Consider the following 22,856-nt stretch of genomic DNA (forward strand, 5'->3'; position numbering starts at 1 on the left):
CAGTAGATTCTCATTCTTTGTTACAGCTGTATATGTTCTACTAAGTCACTGCAGTCACTGAATCAGCAAATACTGAACTCCTAGGGGAAATTCAGGGTGAATTCCTATAAGCCTTTGGCCACACATCGCTGTTAACATTTTGATCAACACATAACCTTGTTTTGTATGCATTTGTGTTTGAAAATACCTTACTTAATATATATTGTTAATTCATTAACACTGAACTCACACCCAACAATACTAAAATCTCATGCCTGAATGAAAATTATCTGTCACACTGTTTTCTCCATAAGGCACATCACAGCCTCTGCACTTAGGAACACTAGAAAGTACTTCAAAATACAGTTGAGGGACCTTTTAAGCAATAACGTCCCAACAAGAAGCACAAAAATACAAAAAAAAAAAAAAATGATGCTACATAGATTGTAAGAAGGACACTCGTTTAGTGTGAGAGTAGAAACAAGAAGGCAGAGTATGTCCTTGTTCAACCTCAGCTGGGAACATGCACATCAGGCGACTCAAACTTTCACGACTCTGCACAAGTCTGTGAATGACTGCAAAGGCACTGGGATTATTGGTTTTGCTATTACAAATAAATTTTAGTGATTAGGCAAATTTGGAAATAATAAATGTGTGAATAATGAGGCTAGGGGTGTGTGTGGTGTGTTATGTACCAGCTCTGTTGGCAGGCCCTGGATTAGGCATTGTAGATAAATAAAGGAGGGAGTTCACGACTTGGAAAGGAAGATAAAAGTACACTGATGCTTCCAGTGTGATATTAAACATGCAAGAGGAAAGCATGTGGTATGATAATGCCTCATAATCAGAGTACCTAGCAAAGTACCAAGGTTCAGGAAAGATTTCTAGGAAAAGATGGCCTGTGGGTTGAGTCTAGAAGCACAATTACAGCAGAAAACTTCAGAGTCTTGTTCCATAGTATCTAATACAGTGCCTGGCTACACTGGAAACAAACGGGAAGAATAAAGCTTTTAGCAAGGTATACTTGGTTAAAAACGTAAAATAGAGGGAAAAGTTATACCTAATTGAAACTTGGATATACAATTACTTCTAAAACTCTTGGAGACCCTTTTCAGCCACTATAATTACTGAAGCGGAGCACAGCGCTTTCCTGTCGCACAGACGCCACACGTCATGACATCACACACGACTAGATGGGGACAGGCGGAGCACCAAAAGGGACTGACAGCAGCCAAAATATGGGGAAGCTCACCTGTCATTCAGAAGAGTAGACTGAGAAGGAATCATGGAGAAGTAAAAGCATCGTCAGTTGTGACATCCTAAAATTAAGGCAGAAGTTTCATATTGGAGGGAGTGTTCAGTGATGGAAAGAGTCCAAGTAGTATGAAGAATGAAAAGCACCCATTAGATTTCACAGCTAGAAGATCATTGCTGACCTTGGCAGGAGCAGTGGCAGTAGATAACCACAGCAAAAGCCAGATTGCAAAGAGCAAAACTAATGTTTGTGTGCTTTCTTCTCCAACTCCAGCCACAGTGGCCTTTACCACCTTCTCAAACATGTCATGCTCCCTCTGGATGAGGGCCTTAATGTTCTCTCCTTTCCATTTGGTTGATTCCTTCTTGGGTTTGACTCAGATTTTACTTCCTCTGCAAGGTCTTCCCTGAACAACACATGCCACCTACCATACTGGATTTTCTTGTTATATTCCATATCTGAATAATGAATTATGTCTCCCTCCCCTTGCCACACCTAGGTAAAGACCAGAACCATGACTTGTTTTCCTGACAAGGGTATTCCTTGCATCTAGTGTCATTCCTGATATGTCATTTTTACTCAACTAGTAACTATTCCCCATATAAGACTAAAAATCCACTGAATTTATTCATTCCTTTTGTTTCCCTGCAGTGTCTTACATAAGTACTCAATAAATATGTTTAAGCAATCCAGCACTAATTAATTAAATTGCAAAAAAAAGACTAATAGAAAATATCTAGGTTATATGGCATCTAGAATCTTCCCCCAATACTATATGTTTGCTTTGTTCATTGTTGTATCACTTTTGCCTGGAAAGATGCCTAGCACAGAATAAGTAAACGACAGGTTGGTTTTTTTTTGTTGTTGAATTTATAAATAAATAATTGAAAGAATGAAAAGTATGAGTTTGGTCCAGTCTGTACCATGAGTTTATAAATTTACAAGGCAAATTTCAAAATAATAGAAAAAGCAACAGCTTCTATGATGATTCTACAAGGCAAGGAATTCTGGCTCTTACTATAACCTATATCATGAGGAAAAAAACAAAAAGGTCTTTCAGAAGTCAAGGTGGCATACAGAGGATCTTTCTAATAAGCTTAAATTCAAAAGGTTATTAATAATAAATGCAAGACTTGCACATAACCTTTGACACATAAGAAAATAAGCATCACCCAAGACACACTACAGCCAGAATAAAGGAAAAATATAAAGACTAAAAGTAAAGAAAGTAGATATGGAACTAGAGGAAATATGAAATAAGCAAATCTCTTCTTAGTCACAAAAAAACCACAAAGTGCACTAAGATTACTACGTGCCTACACAAATGGCTAAAAAAATAGCAGGAATCAGTGAAGACATGGATCTCCATCTCTTAATTTTGCTGCTGGGAAGGTAACAGGGTATGACGACTTTGGAAAACATTTGGCAGTTTCTTATGAAGTTATACATAAACTTACATTATGACCCAATTCCACTCTTAGGTATTTATACAAGAAAAATTAAAACTCCATCTACAAAAAGACTTGCATTTGAATGATCACAGCAGTTTTATTTATTACAACCAAAAACTGGAAACAGCTCAAATATCCATCAATAGGTCAGCAGATAAACAAGTTATGGCCAACAATGGAATGCTTCTCAAAAAATAAAACAGAAATGGAATACGTATATATTCCACAACATGGATGAGCCTCAAAAATATTTAGGTGAAAGAAGCCAGAATAAAAGACTCATACTATAAGATTACATTTATATGAAATTCAAGAACAAGCAAAACTAAATTATAGTGATAGAAATTTGATTAGGGATTGCCTGGGTTGGGTTACGGTCCAATCTACAGCTTCAATTTATAAACTTACTTATCAATGGGAAAGCACGTAAGGAAATGTTTTGGAGTGGTGGAAATGTTCTACATCTAATACGTGATAGTGGTTCCATGTATAATTAGTCAAACTTATTACACTGTATTTTTAAATTTTTTCATTATGTTCAGTTAGCCACTGTATAGTAAGTACATCATTATTTTTTGATGTAGTGTTCACTGATTCGTTAGTTACGTATAACACCCAGTGCACATAATGTTTAAAATTAGTGTATTAATTTTATTGTATGTGGATTATACCCCAGTAAGTTTTATTAAAAATTTGAAATAATACATTAACAGAAAAAAATAGGAATCTTCAGCTTCTATTTTGTTTCCATACTTACTGTTAAGGGATATTTAGTAGATTTAACATTGATAGTAAAGAGTCAAGATCAAATGTGCTGAAGAAGATTGTACATAGTATCTGGTTCTTCTAAATTCAAATTTTAAAACAGAAATTTACCCCATGTATTTTGGTCAAGGTTCTTCACTGCCATAAACCAGAATCCATTCTAGTAGATTAAATTGCACTATGGACTGAATTGTATGCCCCCCAAATTCATATGTTTAAGTGCTAACGCCCAATGTGACCATATTTGGAGATGGGCCTTTACAGAAGTAAAATTGTCCTTCTAAGAAGAGACACCAAACAGTTTGCTCCCTCTCTGCTATGTGAGGGTACAGCAAGAAGGCAATCAAATGCAAGCCAGAAAGAGCTCTCACCAGAAACGACCCCATTGGACCTTGACGTTGGACTTCTAGCCTTTGGAACTGAGAGTAAATAGATTTCTGTTCCTTAAGCCACCTGGTCTATGGTTTTGTTATGGCAGCCTGAGAAGACTAACACAAACTGAAATTGTTTTATTATAGGGTACTAGATAGCTTACAGAATCTCTGGCACAGCAAGGAAACCAATTTTAGTCACCATTCAGGAATCTGATACTTTAACCTCTAACTAGAACACTCCAGAAGAACCAACAACACATGGTTGTAAGAGCCACCTTCCCCACACAGACATTGCCTCAGTTTCCTCCCTTGATTCCTCCAAGTCTCCGCATCTGTCTGGCAGAGTATAGGTGGGCCAGCCCATAGAATCCACCCCTCACTGTGCCCAGACCCTTATTGGTAAGACCTCTAAGCTGTTGTCAGGCCACTTTGAGTTCTTCAAGAAAGAGTTCAAGAGAAAATAAAAATATTCTATAGCCAAAAAAGGGGACCAAAGAATCAGAGACCAGACTAGTGAGTTGGATGTTCCTTTCCAAATTTCAAAGAAGCTTGGAAAAGGACAATTTTGGGGCCTTTAATGGAAAAAAAGTAATAATCAATGAAAGCAACACAATTTTATTATAAGGTTGGTACAACTGGCTGATCTCAAAAAACATTCAAGAGTCTTCCATACTATAACTTGCATAAGATTAAGAAATTTGAAACAGGTTCCCAAAAGAAAATAATTAATTGATTCATAATACCCCAAAAGGAAATTCCTATGTGCATGCCATTAGAAACATTTTAAAAATATAAACACACGGACACGTACGCCTGAACACACACCAGCTTATCAGATTTGCACATGGTCTAGTACTGAGATGTGGGTCAACAGAGATGCCCTGTGACATCATAACTGCATGTATTCTGCCTGCTTCGACTAGCGTACTTCACTTTTGCTCCACAGCCCCCACAGCACCCTCCTTGAAACTTAAGAGCACTGGGCTGAGACAAAAAGATCTCTTCCACAATTTATCTGTTTAATCCCAGGCGATTCATTCCACCTCTCTGGGCCTCTGGTTTATCATCTGAACACAAGGATCATTTCCAAGGCGCATCCCAGCTCTTAATCCCCATGATTCTTAAGAAGTCTCTCGCGTTTGGCAGCAGTTTTCTCCTTTCTGAAAAAAGGAGTCTTTAATCTGCTCTTACCTACCAGTTTTATGAGGCTATCTTATTAATAGGTCAGGAAGCATTTGGGAACTGTTAGTTACAAAGGACAAACAGAGCATCTTTGCTGAAAGATCTCTGACCGAGACCCCAGTTCACAGCACTGTGCTTCTTGGTATACCCAGGGAGTGATTTAAAAACAAAATCATCCCTGATGAATACAGATGCAAAAATCCTCAACAAAGTATTAGCAAACTGAATCCAAAATGCATTAAAAAAATCATTCAGCATGATCAAGTGGGAATTATTCCTGGGTTGCAAGGGTGGTTCAGTATTTGCAAATCAATCAACATAATGCATGACATCAATAAAAGAAAAGATAAGAACCATATGATCATTTCAATATATGCAAAAAAAGCATCTGACAAAGTACAACATCCATTCATGATAAAAACCCTCAATAAACTAAGTTTGGAGGGACCATACCTCAACAAAATAAAGACCATCAACAACACAAGAAACAACAAGGACTGTTGAGGATGTGGAGGAAAAAGAAGACTCATGCACTGTTGGTGGGAATGCAAACTAGTATAGCCATTGTGGAAAACAGTATGAAGTTTCCTCAAAAAGTTGAAAATAGAACTACCCTATGATCCAGCAATTGCACTACTAGATATTCCCCAAAATACAAAAACACTAATTCAAATTAACCCTTATGTTAATTTCAGCATTATCTATAATATCCAAGACATGGAAGCAACCTAAGTATCCACTTATTGGATAAAGAAGATGTGGCACATATACATACATATACATATACACATACACACATATATATATGAGAAACAGAATATTATTCAGCCATAAAAGGAGTGAAATCTTGCCATTTGCAATGACATGGATGGAGCTAGAGTATAATACTAAATGAGATAAGTCAGTCAGAGGAAGACAAATGCCATATAATTTCACTCATAGTGGAATTTAATAAAACAAAAGATCAAAGGGGGAAAAAGAGAGAGAGGCAAATCAAGAAACAGACTCTTAACTACAAAGAGCAAACTGATGGTTACCACAGGGAGGTGGGTGGGGGATGAGTGAAAAAGGTGATGGGGACTAAGGAGTGCACTTGTCGTGAGGAGCACCAGGAGATGTATTGAAGTGTGAAATCACTATCTTGTACACCTAAAGCTCATGTAACACTGTATGTTAACTGGAATTAAAAACTTAAGAAAAAAATCAAACAAACATCTGGGGTAGGAGGAAGAATGAGGTAGATTATGAATTATGTCTGAAATCTTCTAATGATTACCTTATTCCTGGAACTCTTAAACAACAGGAATAATCTTTAAAGTATATTGTGTGTTCAAATCCCTCCACCTGAAATCCCAGAGAAGGCATAAGCTGAACCACGTCTAGTGGCAGTGGGAGACAGTCTGGTAACCTCTCAATCTGCATCCAGGGCCACATCCAATTTACCCTTCCTCCCCACTACAATCCTCATCACAGTAAGAGTTGCTTTGATATTTAACCAAGGGCACACTCCTCTGACATTTGGGGTCTTCTACAATTAAATCAACTGGCTGTTTTTATTACTTCATTGTACAGCTTTCAGAAAATCAAACTTACCTGTGATATGAGAGTCAAAGCAGTAAATCATATGGAAAGGGACACTAGGCATGAATAATTTACATCTTGATATCACATATACAAAAACAATTAGAAAAATTTACTAGGGGCGACAGGAAGTGAGAACAGTGTTGTTCATGCTTTAGTTTTCATTTCAAATCTTGAGCTGCTGGTGAATACAATTCCTTTCAATCATCTCTAGCACAGTCATGCTAGTTCAAAGCTAATAAATCCCTACAGTCTAGTGTCACTTGTTCAAATGATGCATTTTCCTTGGGCTCATTATGAGAATGAGAATTATAAGCCTTCTTGCAAAACTCAACAGAGTCTAGACACTATGAGGAAAGGAATCCAAATAAATAGGAATGCTGAATCTTTAAATTCATTTCCAAAACTAAAAAAAAAAATCTCTCAATTTATATTTTATTTCTTTGTATCCTCTTTGGCAAAGCACTTTGTAAGATAAATTCATAAGTAATGATCTCTGTGCAAAGACTGACAATACTCTTTCTTGAGGCCATGTGACTTCTAAGATTTGCAAAGTAAAGAAATGATTGATATTAATAGAGAATTTCTAGGTTTGATGTACGGTATTTGTGAAGAACCCCGACTCATTTTTCTGTGTGCTCACAGGCCCCTCCCCCACCAACATGTGAATCAGTGGGAGCTGAGAACTCACCTTGAACACCAAGTATGTTCTCTGATCAAGTATAAAATAATGGGCTTCCAGATCCTCTTCCCCAGAATGCTGCACGTTTTGATTAAGATCAGTTCTTACTGAAGCACTCTAAAACTGTCAATTCCCTTGCTGCATTACCTATTCTTCATATTCTGCTGAGGCCAAAATGTGTCAAATGGACATATTGCTCTGCCAGAGACAGTCAGATTTTGTCAAACCAAGAAAATTAAACCCAGGCCCTGTCATAAAAACACAGCTTTTGAGCCTGCCGGATACACCAGCAAAACTGGTCTCACTAGCAGCTGCGCTCCCTCCTGGCATTTCAACATTGGCCAAATGTTGATTCAAAGCATAACCAAATCCAAAATCTCTCAAGCAACCTCTGTTTGAGCTGACACAGCCAAGTGATTTGGGGTAAGTGGTGTTTTTCAACCCCCAGTCCGAACTGCCGGCCATAAAACACGAGATAATGAACAAAAATTAGCTCCAGAAGAAAAGTTTCAGTTGTCTGAACTTGTCTTTTCCTGTTTTTTAGGCTCTTGGGAAAAGTGGGAATTCTTTAATTCATTCTTCATCATGTTTTAGTATTTTAGGAGTGTCTATTCTCTAAATTGGCTGGGTTTTCATTTAGGATTATTATTCTAGCTGGATTATCATTAATAGTATGATTCTACCAGTTAATTTATGATGATTAACAAGTCCCTATTGAACAAAATTGTCAAAGATTAGATACATAAGAATACAGTCAGGTATTAAGGGGAGATGTACTGTCTGGACCACTTCGTTCTGCGGTGTTTCTGGTCTGCCTTCATCCTGGGGTATCTGATATCTGTATGATGTACTCTGAGGCTTATGGATGAGCTCTGGATGGATTCTGAAGTTTCTACATAAATCTCAGAGTTCTTCATTTCTTCCACATAAATATTCCCAAGAACAGATGGCTTGAAAATTATTGCATCATGAAATAAGATAGACATAGGAATGACCTTTTCTTGCTCAATTATTAATCATCATCTGACGCCAGCTAATTTGAAAGTAGCAAAATGGTTGTTTCTACCTTTAGTCATAACTCAGTTTCTGGACAAACTATACACTGCCAGAAAGGTAAATTCTATACTGATACTCCTATTTATAAGACAAGGTTTTACTTTTTTAAAGAAAAATTGGCCAACTTTGAAAAATATCATTTTAACCAATTCTATCTGTGTTTACCTTTTGCTTTTAACAAAAAAAGTTAATTTGGACTCAATCCTTTAAGAGCAATGAAAAAATTGTGTTCATAATTATTCTTTTGTTCTTGATGGTTTTAATGTATCAACCCCAACCCACAGTCCCAGTGTTATTTATTAAGCAATCAACTATTGGGATGAATTAAGAATGGTTCCTACAGCCTGAAACTATTACTGTATTGCTTATCATAATTTGCTGAAATTTAGTATAAACACATATATACAACTGTCAAATTAAACAGCTATAAAATTATTGGAATATAAAACTGAAAAAAAGAACATACTTCTTCAACTATCTCTCAGGGCTCATTCTTCCAAGAATTCTTCCCTTTATTGTCTAGGTGCTTATTTAAGTCATTTCTTTCAATCCAGGACAGAGGAGTGCCTGGGTGGCTCAGTGGGTTAAGCATCTGCTTTTGGCTCAGGTCATGATCTTAAGGTCCTGGAATCAAGCCCTGAGTTGGGCTTCCCGCTCAGCAGGGAGTCCACTCCCTCTGCCTCTCCCCCTCCCCTGCTCACTTTCTCTCTCCACCTCACTTTCTCAAATAAGTAAATAAATAAATCTAGAAAAAAAAAATCCCCAGGGCAGAGGCAACAATCTATGTCTAATTTATTTTCCCATACACAAGTGGATTTGAACTGAAAATTTAAAGGTGAAATGAAGCTGTCAAACCTATTTTGTGATGATTTGCAATTAACATAAATTAAGTGAATACTACAGAACTTTAGGGCTCAGCTATTATTGAGAATAGTGTATATTCATAAGTTTGTTGATGCTTATCTTGTTTAATCTTTAAGTAATTTGCTCTCTATCCTTTTCATGTTTCTCAGCCTGTTTAAGTGAAACAAAAAACCTGTTCTGAAATCTTATCTGTTCTGAAACTAAACCTATCCAGCTATTACACAGTGCCTCTTTTTTTCCTACACTTTGCCTTATTCTCTCAAGGCGTCTAGGTAACTATTCATTTGACCTTGAAGGTATGACTTTTATTTGTTACGAGCCTATGAATTCAAGATCTAAAAAGATGGTCATTACCCCATATTACATTCAACCACATTACAGAAACAGAAGCGGTAAATATAATGCACCAAAAGTTATGGGTTTTCTATTGAAGGGGCCCAAACAACACTAGGCAAAACACATGAAGGGAGAAGAACCTTGAAGTGGTCATGGATGCAAAGAAAATATGTGAATATAAGTTCTGATCTATGGAAGCTGAAGGAACTAGCAAGGACATAACCTGATTTTATGGCTTAAGCATTTAAGGTATGGAACATAAAGCAGAACTGTAATTTGTAGCCACCACAAAACACACCTTCCCTGCTAATATCTGGCATCTTAACTGCCTTCCTTTGAAAACACTTACTGTACTTTGGATCTGTTGTATTTCTATGCTATTGACAATTGGGTAGATTGCCTATTAACTTCCTAGGAAAAGAATCCAACCTAATTTTTTAAAAAAAATTTAGTTATATACCTATTAAAGTGCTTTTTATTTTCACAGTGCTTTTCATTTTCTTTGTATACTTAGAGTGAATAAGTATAATATTCACCTTAAAAAGTCTTTAAACAAGTAGAATTCCAATCACTCGAGGTAATTTGGGTGTTGTTCTGGTGAGTTTTTAAAGACTTCCTTTAGTAGCCGAGCCTCTTCTTCAATTGGAATAACAGACAGGAGTGCAGTATGTAGAACTAATTAAAATATGGTCAGGGACCAAAGCACCCCATTCTCCTCATGGTTTTGTAATGGACTCCCTACACACACACACACACACACACAGATGACTCCTGAGGAGGTCCAAAAGATCCATTTTGAAAATAACCCAACTAGAGGCGCCTGGGTGACTCAGTTGTTAAGCGTCTGCCTTCGGCTCAGGGCGTGATCCCGGCATTCTGGGATCCAGCCCCATATCAGGCTCCTCTGCTAGGAGCCTGCTTCTTCCCCTCCCACTCCCCCTCCTTGTGTTCCCTCTCTCGCTGTCTCTCTCTCTGTCAAATAAATAAATAAAATATTAAAAAAGAAAGAAAATAACCCGGCTAAATGGACTCTCAAGACCTCTTCCAACCACTCATTAAATGATTTTTTACTAGGAATCATTAAGAAAAAGACTAAATGGAGAGTACTTTTCAAGTGTTATTTTGCTGGAGCGCCTGGGTGGCGCAGTCGTTAAGGGTCTGCCTTCACGCTCAGGGCGCGATCCCAGCATTCTGGGATCGAGCCCCACATCAGGCTCCTCTGCTGGGAGACTGCTTCTTCCTCTCCCACTCCCCCTGCTTGTGTTCCCTCTCTCGCTGGCTGTCTCTGTCAAATAAATAAATAAAATCTTTAAAAAAAAGTGTTATTTTGCTATCTCCATTTTTATTTTGTTCTTTAAAGGCCCTATCTCATGGTCTGCACTCTGGAGCCAGACTGCCTAATTTTAGAACATGGGCTGTGTCATTTACTAACTGCATGATCTGAGGAAGTTACTTAACTTCTTTGAGCCTGTGTGTCCTCATCTATAAAGTGGCAAAATCAGTATGAGTTACCCCATATAGAACCTTAAAATAAAAGTGCCTGGCATACAGTAAGCACTCAGTGCGTGTAAGCTACTATTATTCAGTTGAATAATCAAGTACCTACAATGAACAAGGCACGAAGTGTTTCAGGAGACAAAGTCGTTAATACATAATCCTGGCCCACAAGGAATTTACAGCAGCCTTAGATAAGGACCCATACAAGTTCTTAAGCGTTGCTATGATTTATGGGGATTCAGATACTCAAAACATCCTCCAATCTACTTAAGCCTAACTAGAAGAGAAGAGACAGACGCAAGTTACTAAATGTGATCCAAGTGCCCACCTCATTAATAACGTGAGGCAAGCGCCCAACTGCTCCTAGGAGTGGACTCTCTGACTCCCAATGGTGTAGAAGGGGAAGCCTCTGTGTTACCGCCATAAGCCTAACAAGAGGCCCTGCAGGAGTCCAGGCCTAGGAGTCGCCTGGCCAGCGGCAACAAAGCACAGCACAAGAAAAAAAGGACAGAGTGCTGCCTGAAACGTTTTAGCTGATGAGAATGCAGAGTGGTACAGTCACTTTGGAAGACAGTCTCACGGTTTCTTACAAATCTAAATATATTCTTACCATACAATGCATCCATCACACTCCTTAGAATTTAGCCAAAAGCATTAAAATTTTATGTCCGCACAAACACCTGCACACAGATGTCTGTAGCAGCTTTATTCATAATTTCCAAAACTTGGAAGCAGCCAAGATGCCCTTTAGGAGGTGAATGGATAAACAAACCATTATGCAACCAAATAATGGAATATTATTTGGCACCAGAAGGAAATGAGCTATCAAGTCATGAAAAAACATGGAAGAAGTTTAAATTTATATTACTAAGTGAGTGAAAGCTACATGCTGTACACTTCCAACTATATGACATTCTAAAATGGCAAAACTATGAACACAGTAAAAAAAAAAAAATCACTGGTTGTCAGAGGTTGGGGGGAGGGGAAGAATAAACAGATGGAGCATAGAGGATTTTTTTTAGGGCAGTGAAAATACTCTATATGATACCATAATGATAAATACATGCTATACATTTATCCAAACCCATAGAATGTTCAACACCAAGGGTGACCAGTAATTTAAACTACAGACTTCCAGTGATTATGATGGGTCAACACAGGCTCGTCAGTTGTAACAAATATACTAGTTTGGTGATGTTGATAATGAAGGAAGATAAGGGGCGCCTGGGGGGCTCAGTCAGTTGGGTGTCTGCCTTCAGCTCCAGTCGTGATCCCACGGTCCTGGGATTGAGCCCCGCATCAGGCTCTCTGCTCATAGGGGAGGCTGCTTCTCCCTCTGCCCCTCCCCCTGCTCATGCACCCTGTCTCACTCTCTCTCTTGCTCTCAAATAAATAAATAAAATCTTAAAAAAAAAAATGAGGGAAGATAAGCATGTGTAGAAGTAGGGGGTATATGGAAAATCTCTGTACCTTCCTTATATTTGCTGTGAATCTAAAACTGCTCTTCAAAAACTGGCCTTAATTTTTTTTAATGAAAAAAAGTGAATTTTACCAATTCAGCTCTGCCCATTAGAGACCCATGGCCAATGAATGCTGGACTGTTATGAACTCACTGGGTTAATCAGTCCATCTCCCTAGAAGAGGAGCAAATAAGGGGAGTCAGTGGTTTTCAAGGGTGTCAGATGACACCCCTGGGAGAAAGAAATAAGAGGGAATTTTTGGTTCACACAATCATAGGGATGCTAACCTGTCTTGAAATAAGAGGCACCATTCTGTACAGTAAGTCCATACAATGAAGAACTGTCAAGCCCAGCATACCAGTAATGCCTCCAAAAGAAATGGTAGAAAGGTGATAGAAACACCTTTTCAACATTGCTATTACAGAATGAAGGTAATAGCAGAAAGTAATTTCTCTGTGACTCTAAGTGTAAAAGTAGGAAGAAGTTTGAAGATGTTTTAGAATAACAATATCATGATTTTTTTTCTTTGTTTGTCCCAATGTAGCTTATTCATGGGCAGCATTTTGTATATTGTACCATTTTTCCTCAATTCTAATGATAGGAACAATGATTTCTAACTTCTCAAAGTTTCACAAGAAGGGTGAAAACTTCCATTCTACCCCCAGCTGAGAAAAGTATGAGAGAAACATTGCTTGTTTCTCTCCAAGGAAGCAGAAATAACTAATAATTAGGCAACTAGAAAAGAAACTCTCTCACTTTGCTCTTTGTTTTCGCAAATCATCTTTTTCACAGGAGAGTTGAGACTTCTGAGTTCCTGCTGTCACATGGGAAAAGCAAGCATGGCCCCTAGGCCAGGTGTGTCTTCTTAAATGTAGTCCCCAGTGCAGATCAATCAACATTTGGGATATTTGGTTATCCATCTACATAATTTATCCTCCTTCTTCTTCTCTTTCAAATTTCATATAATTTAGTATTTGGAGATATACAGATTATGACATAGTACATTTAATAATTACTTTCCAAGGACAAATAGAGCACCAACTTAAAGATCCACCTTAGTTTTAAGACATACTGCAATCTAAAATGTTCAAATGTGAAAAGGCAAAGGGAATGCAGAAAATACCCTAATTTGGAAAATATCAACCCTATATGTTAATTTCTTTCACAACAATGAAATACGTAATTAGTAAGTAGTAATAAATATGTATTATCTGAGGAAAGCTTATATTTGAATTGTGTTACAATACATTACTGTAACAAGAGAACCTTCCACTACTGAAGTCACATGGTTTCCAGAATTCTCTTTCTCCTAGCACCATCATGCATGACTAAAACATTGAGCACCATTGCACCATTCTTTCTGAGCTAACACAACACTGCCCATCAAGGCTTTTGTCTTTGTCACAGTTTTCACTGTTGCTATCCCAGTCTACTGAGAACAAAGTATCTTTCTGCAGAGATGAAGTTGACACAGAAAAGGTAAGTAGCCAAGCACAGGCAGTCCTTGGACTATGGAAAAGAGGTAGAATTAGGTCAGGACCAAATCCTGAAATCATAAAAGACTAGGGGATGTGACCATGAGTAAAAGAAACAAAAACAAAAACAAAAAAGTACTTCAATCATTCACAGCCCAGATCTTTCCAATTTTAAACCCCACACAAAGGGTGACTGCAAAGCCTTTGTGACTGCTGGATGGGAAGAAAAGGCTCTAGAGGAATTAAGGTTGCAGACTTACCTTGCAAGAAGAGCTTTAACAGGCAAGGAGGCTCTAATGTTATATAATGATATGTTTTTTAAGGACCTGTTTCTTTAAAACCTAAATTTGTATCCCTTAGAAAATGATTTAAAATAGCTAACAATTATAATTAGCTTCAGGAACAAATAAGCACAGAATAATATATAAATATTGCCAATTAATGGCCCCATAATAAACAGCCTGCAGTTGAATAAATAATCCTTTAGGCTGAGCCCTGAAGTATCAACGCTGGCAAAATTAATGAATCTTTTATAGACTCTAGTTAATAATAGACCTTAGATCTGACAGGTGCATGTTCCGGAAACAAGCAGAAATCCAAATGTTATAAGGCTCTCTATCCCCATTTGCTGATATTATGTCAGATATGGGGCCATTTTTCTAGCAAAGACAGCAGCATGTCTTTCAATTGATGACTTGAAGCTTTTCAAAATTATTTGTGCTTATCAGTGACTCACAAGAATTGTTTTAAGCTAACATCCCCCCCTCCAAAAAAAAGGAAAGGTAACAAGGAGGCCAAAAGATACATAACTTGCTTGTTGAGGATTTGGGCTCCACAATCAAGATCAGATTGGAATCTCTACTCTGACTTGTCCTTAGACAAGTTACTGGCTCTGCCTCAGTTCTTATCTGTGAAGTGGTTAAAATAAGAGTATCTACCTCAGGGCGCCTGGCTCACTTGGTTAAACATCTAGGACTGAGTCCCACATCAGGCTCCCTGCTCCATGGGGAGCCTGCCTCTACCTCTCTCTGTCTCTCATGAATAAATGAATAAACAAACAAACAAACAAGAGTTTTTGTTTATTTAATATTGCTTACTATATTACTTGTATATACCTACCATATAACCTACCACACCAGTTACTGTGAGGGTCAGTCCATGAAGGTAGTAACCTGAGAATAGTGCCTGGCACGTATTACGGCCTCAGTAAATATAGCATTATTAATATTATTGGCATTAAGTATTAGATTTACTGTGCCCCTTGCTTAGCTGAAGAAGGAACGAAAGAGTAAATTCTGTTTGGTCATTTTGTCTATATTTAACTTCGGTTAATATGGAACAGAACCCATCATTCACAGTTGTACGTAGTAAGCAACATTAAATAAACAACTTGCTAATCCTTATGTGTCAGTCAGACACGTTGAGTGGGATCTTGATCATACTGACACACTCTTGTTTTTAACCGTTCTTTCTGTTAATAATGTGACCAAGGAGGCATCATTTACAAACCATACCAAGAAACTGCAATCAAAAGACCCTGGTTTTCAAAGTACATTTTTTTTTCCTGGCTTTTCCCAGAGCACAGGTTTCTCCACTCAACAGTAACATAACTTCTCTTTTGAGTATTTCTGTGTATACTTTGACTGTGGCCTTCATTCCTTGTCAGATTTGCTACTGCAGTTTTTACTAATCCCTGCGGGTGCCTTCCCTGACAAAGAATAGAGTCTGGGCCATTAACCCAGTCAAGGGCACTGGGCCACATTTTTGACATTTTTTTTTTTTAAATCACACACCTTTGATCCCAAGCAATACTTCTAAGCTGACAGTTCACTGAAAATTTAATACATAGGAAGCAAAACTGACAGAGAAGTGTTCGCCCTAGTTGCCCCCAAAATGATTCCCTACCCCAGAGATTTGGATCGATCCCAGGAAAACCTGTAACCTGACCAAAAGTGGGACTGAAAAGCATATTCTCCATGCAGATGGTGGCTCAAGCATGTTTCTTTTCCCAGATTGTATGTTTAATAATAAAAACAAACAGAATAACCCTATCCTGAACTAGCCTGTAATCTCCGTCACTGTCTTTATGCTACAGGAACTCTTCACTCTAAACTTGAAGACAGATTTATCTCCTGTCTTTTGCAAGTAATTGGATTAAAAATAGACAGTTTGAGCTGCTGTAACTCATTGGCTCAGATCTGGGAGGTCTACCTGAGTATGAAGTTTTCCCTCATTAATAAGCAATCAAAAACCAGTAGATACACTAGCCCATTAATCCATTCAGAAATTTAATGTCTACTATCTGATCAGCACTGCCATGAGGGCTGGGGATACAGTAGTAAATAAAAAGGAGGTCTGGCTTTCTAATACACCATGCCCCCAAGCGGAGTTTTACGGACTTGATGTTTAAGCTTTTAAAAAATTCTAAGAAGTTTAGGGCTTACAGAAAGGAAAAAAAAATAGAAAAAAAGTTAGCTTGGAAAGGAGAAACAGGCAAGATTTCTTCTTTCATGACCTTTTCTAAAAGAGTAACGATGGCAAAAAGAAACCCTAAGGACATGGAAAGTACAAAAAAAAAAAGAAAGAAATACTAGTATTTTGGGAGAAAAAAAGCCAATTCTACATTTTATAAGGAATAAATGGCATGAATCAGAACACTATCCATAAAGATAATAGTTCGAAAGTAGGCTGACACTAAGAAATTCAGTATTTGAAACATGTTCAATATTAGGCATACTGATTTTAATGAATTGAGAACTATTTTCTTCAATAAAGTTTCTAAAACAATAAGCAGTAGTCTATCAACAGACAGGAGTCAGCATGAGGTAGACTGTTATTTATCCATGAAATGTGTTGTTTGCTTAAATCCAGGGAGGGTTTTCATGGTTATTCCTGCAGAGACAAATGTCAAAGACAAAGCCTTCAGGTTACTTAGAGGTTTGTAGGGGTATGGTTAGGACACAAGCTGGTCCATCAGAGAAACCCTATGACCTAGAGTGATTACGCTGTACCCACGGATAGCTGAACCAAGCTTATTGCGCCAACACTGCTTTCAACATCAGGTAAGGCAAATTTAAGAACTGCAAACTAAGATAATAGATGTGGACAGTAAGACCCCTATTTTAAATCAAACAACAGTTATCATGCCTTCCTGTGAGGACACAGATGGTAGTAGTTGACAGATTTCCCTATAAACATTAAAATGAGGGCATGGAGCCAGATTGCACTAACTGAAGAAAAACATACTTGCTAAAATACAGTAACTTTTAATTGTTGCACTATTTACCCTTTCTCAGAACCAAGACTGAAAGAGCTACGTAACTTTAGGAAGCAAAACACAACTAGTTGTAAGTTGAGAAAGGCACATTTAGAAAAGTCCACATAACATTCCCTCTGCTCTGATGGCACAGACACCTTAAATTCATACACACAGACGTGAACTCTTGCTCATACCACCTTCCAAAGAAGTTTATTCCTCCATGCTCCCCAGTTCAGGCAAAAGCACCACAAGCTACCACACTGCCTCAGCCAAAATTCTGGCAATCGAATTTGGTTCCTCACATTCTTCTGCTCCTGGACACCCAATTATCACCCAACCATCCTAAAATCTTGCTGGCCGCACGACTAGAAAGTATCCTGAATCAGTATTTTTCTTGCTACTACCTTAGCCCACTTCACCTAGCAAAGGAAATAATCATCATCTCTGGAGGAATATAGCATCATATGGAGTCATGACTTATTTTATACAGTAAGGGGCATTTAATTTAAAAAAAAACTAGCAAAGAATAGACTATTTTCACTAAAACCCAATAAAATAAAAACTGACAATAGAAACAGAGCTACAGACAAATGGGATACTACACTTGAAAGAAGATGAGAAATCTAAAATAACTGAATGTTATGTGCAGAAAATAGAGGAAAAGATGACAAAAATAAATAAAAGGATGGAGACTCCCTTCAGACTGCAGGAGTCACTGGTAAAATTCTAGAATTGAAAAGTACCATAACTAATGAAAAACACTTGAATAAGCGCATTTGTGGATTTGATACAGAACAAAACAATTAGTAGACTGGAACACTGGTCATTAGAAACTAAAATACAATGAAAAAAAGGGATGACAAACGGGACTGAGAATAAGAGACAAATAGGACACCACGAAAAAAATTCAGGGCTGAGGTCAGGAGGAGAATGAGGAAAAAGAAATATTTAGGGGCACCTGGGTGGCGCAGTCGTTAAGCGTCTGCCTTCGGCTCAGGGCGTGATCCCGGCGATCTGGGATTGAGCCCCACATCAGGCTCCTCTGCTATGAGCCTGCTTTTTCCTCTCCCACTCCCCCTGCTTGTGTTCCCTCTCTCGCTGGCTGTCTCTATCTCTGTCAAATAAATAAAATCTTAAAATAAATAAATAAATAAATAAATAAATAAAATCTTAAAAAAAAAATATTTAAAGAGATGGCCAAGAATTTTCCAAAACCTGAAAAAAAAAGAAACCAGGAAGCACGAGTAGGATAAATTCAACAGAAACACACTTAGATCACACTAAAATGGCTGAACAGAAGGGAGGGAAGAATTTTAAACAGCAAAAGAAAAAAGGTGCATTATTCTTAATGAAGAGAAACTTAAGACTATAGCTGCTTTCTCAATAGAAGTTAATGGAAATCAGAAGAGAACAGAATCTTTGAAATGCTTTGTAAAAAAATAACTACGTTATTATTATTCAGCATCCGATAAAAATTAAAGTCTTCCTTAAATATGAAAGTGAAATAAAGATGCTTTCAGACAGTACACACACACACACACGCACACACACGCACACATGAGTGAGCAGTTTAAGCTAAAGAAAAACTATCCTGAAGAGAAATACTAAAATTCAGGAAGAAAGGAATAAGAATGGAAAAAATAAATGTGTGGATGGATATAAATATTGACTGTAAAAAATGATGATAAGTGTCTTGTGTGGTTTAAAACATAGAAAATTAAGAAGTAAAAGATCTGGATAAATGGAGATGGTCAATAAAACAAGAAAATGTATTACTACTAAGCTAATGTGGGGACAAAAGAATGACAAGAGATATGTGTTAATCCTAAAGAAGGCAAATGTGATAGGACAAATGGATATCTAATACAATCAATAATATACATTCTAAAATCTAGAATATGCATGCACTCTGAGAGCAGTCACATTGAAGCTGGTCTAGGCACCACTAAAAGTGAACATCAGCCAGAAACAGATGCTGATTATCTGATATGTGGAAAGGCAGAGATTCAGTCCTTCATCCAATCCCACTACACCCAAAAGAACGCCACTTGGAATATACCATGAACACCCTAAGGATCTCAAACACAGTCTCCTCCAACAACCTGATGGGTCCACGTCCATGTGGGCAGGATGTCTCCTTGGCCACATTCAGCATGACACAATGAAACCGAGAAGGGAAAGACACTGAACGACTGAGCCACCCAGGTGCCCCCTGGCATTGTTTTCTATTTGTCTAATTACAACTCCTGAGTTAAGTCTGTGTGAGGAGACTTCCAAATACAGAGCACTTTATCTCTCACTCTGCCATGTGTTATGTGGTCTCTCTGACCAGCTACATATTCTAGATTCTACATCCCTGTAGAAACATAACTTTTCAGTCTTAATAAGCTTCACAAAATAGAAGCAGGGTCTACAGAGGCAGATGATTGGTTCCTACAGCCCACAGTACTCAATGGCAAAATAAGGGCATACACTTGTTAAAGAGACTTGTTGAAGAGACCCTGGCACAAGGTGCAGGCTGATCTGTGATGCTAACCACCAACACAGGGAAACACAACCGATAAGAATGAATGAACAGAGTAGAAGACAGGTTCCTAGAAAAGAAATCGCAGTGAAAAGGTACACACATACACATATAAGAGGAGGTAAGGAAGAGGAGAGGAGACTCTATTTGGTATCAACAAAAAGGAGTAAGACTAAGAGAAACAAACTCTACATTTGAAAGGATCTCAATGGATCATTTCACCACTATTTTGGTTAATAAAAGAAATGCCTTGCTCACATTTTTTTCAAAATATCCATCTACGCTAACATTGAAGATGGATGGCAAGCATTTTCATTCTTGCCTTATAAGCTCTTCTCTACTTAACCTCTCAGATTAGCTCCTCCTACTGGATGACCTGAAATGTTGGCCCATTCTTTAACTTTTACCCATGTGCCATCTCATCAAATCCTCCACAAAGTATTTGCCCCTCCTGTCCATGGCAAATATCTAATTCAACACCAAGACAAATCCACTTTTTTCCTTTCTCACTTGTCAAGATTGGAAAGCTAAAAATACACCGCCCCAGTCTCCCTTTATTGGCTGTGTGATATAGTCATTACCAATGAGATCATTGTAAACCTCTGGAAATTTCTGTGAAAGATTTCACTTTTCTGATAAATAGTATGGGGATGGAGATGGGGAACAGGGACTGTGAGAGAGGTCCATCCCACTGAGAATATTTTATTACCACCATTTTTTTAATTGCTGGCTCATGGTGATAATGAAAGCCAAGAGGCTTTTATTCAGATTTATTATTGTTTGCATTTACGCAGACAATGCACCCCTTTTTGCAAGTAGGCAGACAACTTCCATCACTCCCTCCACCTTAGTATGTCATTCTTCCTGACATGAATACCACTCTTCCATCCCTCTTGCTGCCTGCAATCAGACATTTGGCTGGAGCTGCAACCACCATTTTATCACAAGGGAAAAGCAAAAAAAAATCACAGGTATTACAGCGTTGACATCCCAATCTTCTGAAATAATGCTAGCAACCATCCTTTCAAGATACTTGATACTTGTTGGAAAAAAAGCCTCCAATTTTTATAAGGTACTGCTTATTCAGCTTATCTGTTACCGTCAAAGGCTGTCTGCTATTCACCCCTAAATGTGATCCTTATATTAATACCCGTTTCTTGTAAGATGTATATAATTGGGGTTTTTTATTCAGACAATTTTATTTTTTAATTTGTATATTTAATCATTAATATTCATGTAATTATGGCTGCATGTGGACTTATGTCTACTATTATATAACTTTTTTGTTGTTCTTCTTCTCCTTTTTGTCCCACCCCTATGAGCTCCTTTGATTTTCCTAATCAAGTTTTATTCTTTTATCTCATTTTCAAATATATTACTTTGTTATTATAAGTTCTTCTACTATTCCTTAATTGGTTACCCTAGAGATAACAGACATCCTTGACTTTTTAGAATCAACTACAAATTAGTGCTTCTATGATTTTTCAGACAAGTCTATCTAAGTTCTTAAAATTCTTTCCCAGATCAGTGCATTCCCCTCTGTTGTGTAATTCTGTCACTCAATTTGATACTACAGATGACCTACAATACTGGGATGTATTACAATATATTCACAAGGTGTAATTATTATTGTTTAATTTAGTCAATATTCTTTTATTTGTATACAAATTTACAATTTTTTTGCTCTTAATTCCTTCCTTCATGTCTACTGTTCTGTTGGGGAAAACCCCTTGCTTTAAGAACTCCCTTTTAGGGGTGCCTGGGTGCCCCAGTCAGTTAAGCATCTGCCTTTGGCTCAGGTCATGATCTCAGGGTCCTGGGAGCGAGCCCCACATCAGGCTCCCTGCTCATCGGGGAGCCTGCTTCTCCCTCTCCCTCTCCCTCTGCCTGCCACTCCTCATGCTTGCACACTCACGCTCTCTCTCTCTCTCTCTCTCTCCCCCTCTCTGTCAAATGAATGAATAAAATCTTCAAAACAAACAAAACAAACAAAAAAAACCTCCATTTTAATGCCAGTCTGGTAGTAAAAAAGTCCCTTCATTTTTGTTTTCTCAGGAAATGTATTTATTTTATTCCCACTTTTAAAGAATATTTTGCTAGATACAGAATTTTATGTTGACAGCTGTTCTCTTTCATCTCTTAAAAATAATACACATTTTCATTTCTATTAAAAAGTTAACTGTCAATCTTGTTCTTTTGATGATATTACTCTTATTCTCTGATCGCTCATTAAAATTGTCTTGCTTTTCAGTAGTTCACTAACAGACTAAGGTTGAGGCTCATATTTACATTGCCTGAGGCTCATAGAATTTCTTGAATCTGTGACTAATTTTTCAATTTATCAGTTCTGAATATTACTAGGCATTATCTCTTCAAACACTGATTCTGCCACATACTCTCTCCTCCCCTTCTGATACTTCAGTTAACTAGATTTTAGACTTTTCTATCGTGTCTTATATACCTCTTAGAATCATTTCTACTTCCCATGCTTTCTTGCTTTCCATGCTTCAATCTGGATTTTCTTTCTTTTACGAATTTATCTTCCAAGTCACTATTTCTCTCTTCAGTTGTATCCAATCTGCTGTTAAATCATCTCTGGTATTCTCAATGTCAGTTATGGTATTTTTCAGTTATAGAATTTCTATGTGATCCTTTCTAATAATTCAAGTTCTCATGCAAAATTCTCCATCTTATTCCTTATTTTCTGGAACATGTTAATCACTGTTACTTTAAAGTTCATGTCTAATAATGTCAATATTTTGATCACCTTTGAATATATTTCTAATGTCTATTTTTTTAATCTGATGTTGTTCATTGAACTGTGCTAATTTTTTATTCACTGTAGACATTTTATGTGAGAAAATTACAAAGGATTTGGAAATTTTCCACCAGAGAGGATTCACGTTTGCAGAGAGCTCACATAGAACATACTAGACCAACTTCATCATAGGCAGATCATGCTATCTTGACATAGGGTTTCAGTCTTTTTATGGAACCCCACTAGAGGTGCCAAACAAGCGTCTAGGTGTTTCCTAGTGTTCTTCTCTTTGGAAGTTTCTGAATTCCAAGTTTAGTTTCCTCAATACCCTGAGATTATAAAAACTCTGTTCCACATT

The sequence above is a fragment of the Ursus maritimus genome, unplaced genomic scaffold (assembly GCF_017311325.1).
Source record: "Ursus maritimus isolate PB19 unplaced genomic scaffold, ASM1731132v1 scaffold_28, whole genome shotgun sequence".
Lineage (NCBI taxonomy): Eukaryota > Metazoa > Chordata > Mammalia > Carnivora > Ursidae > Ursus > Ursus maritimus.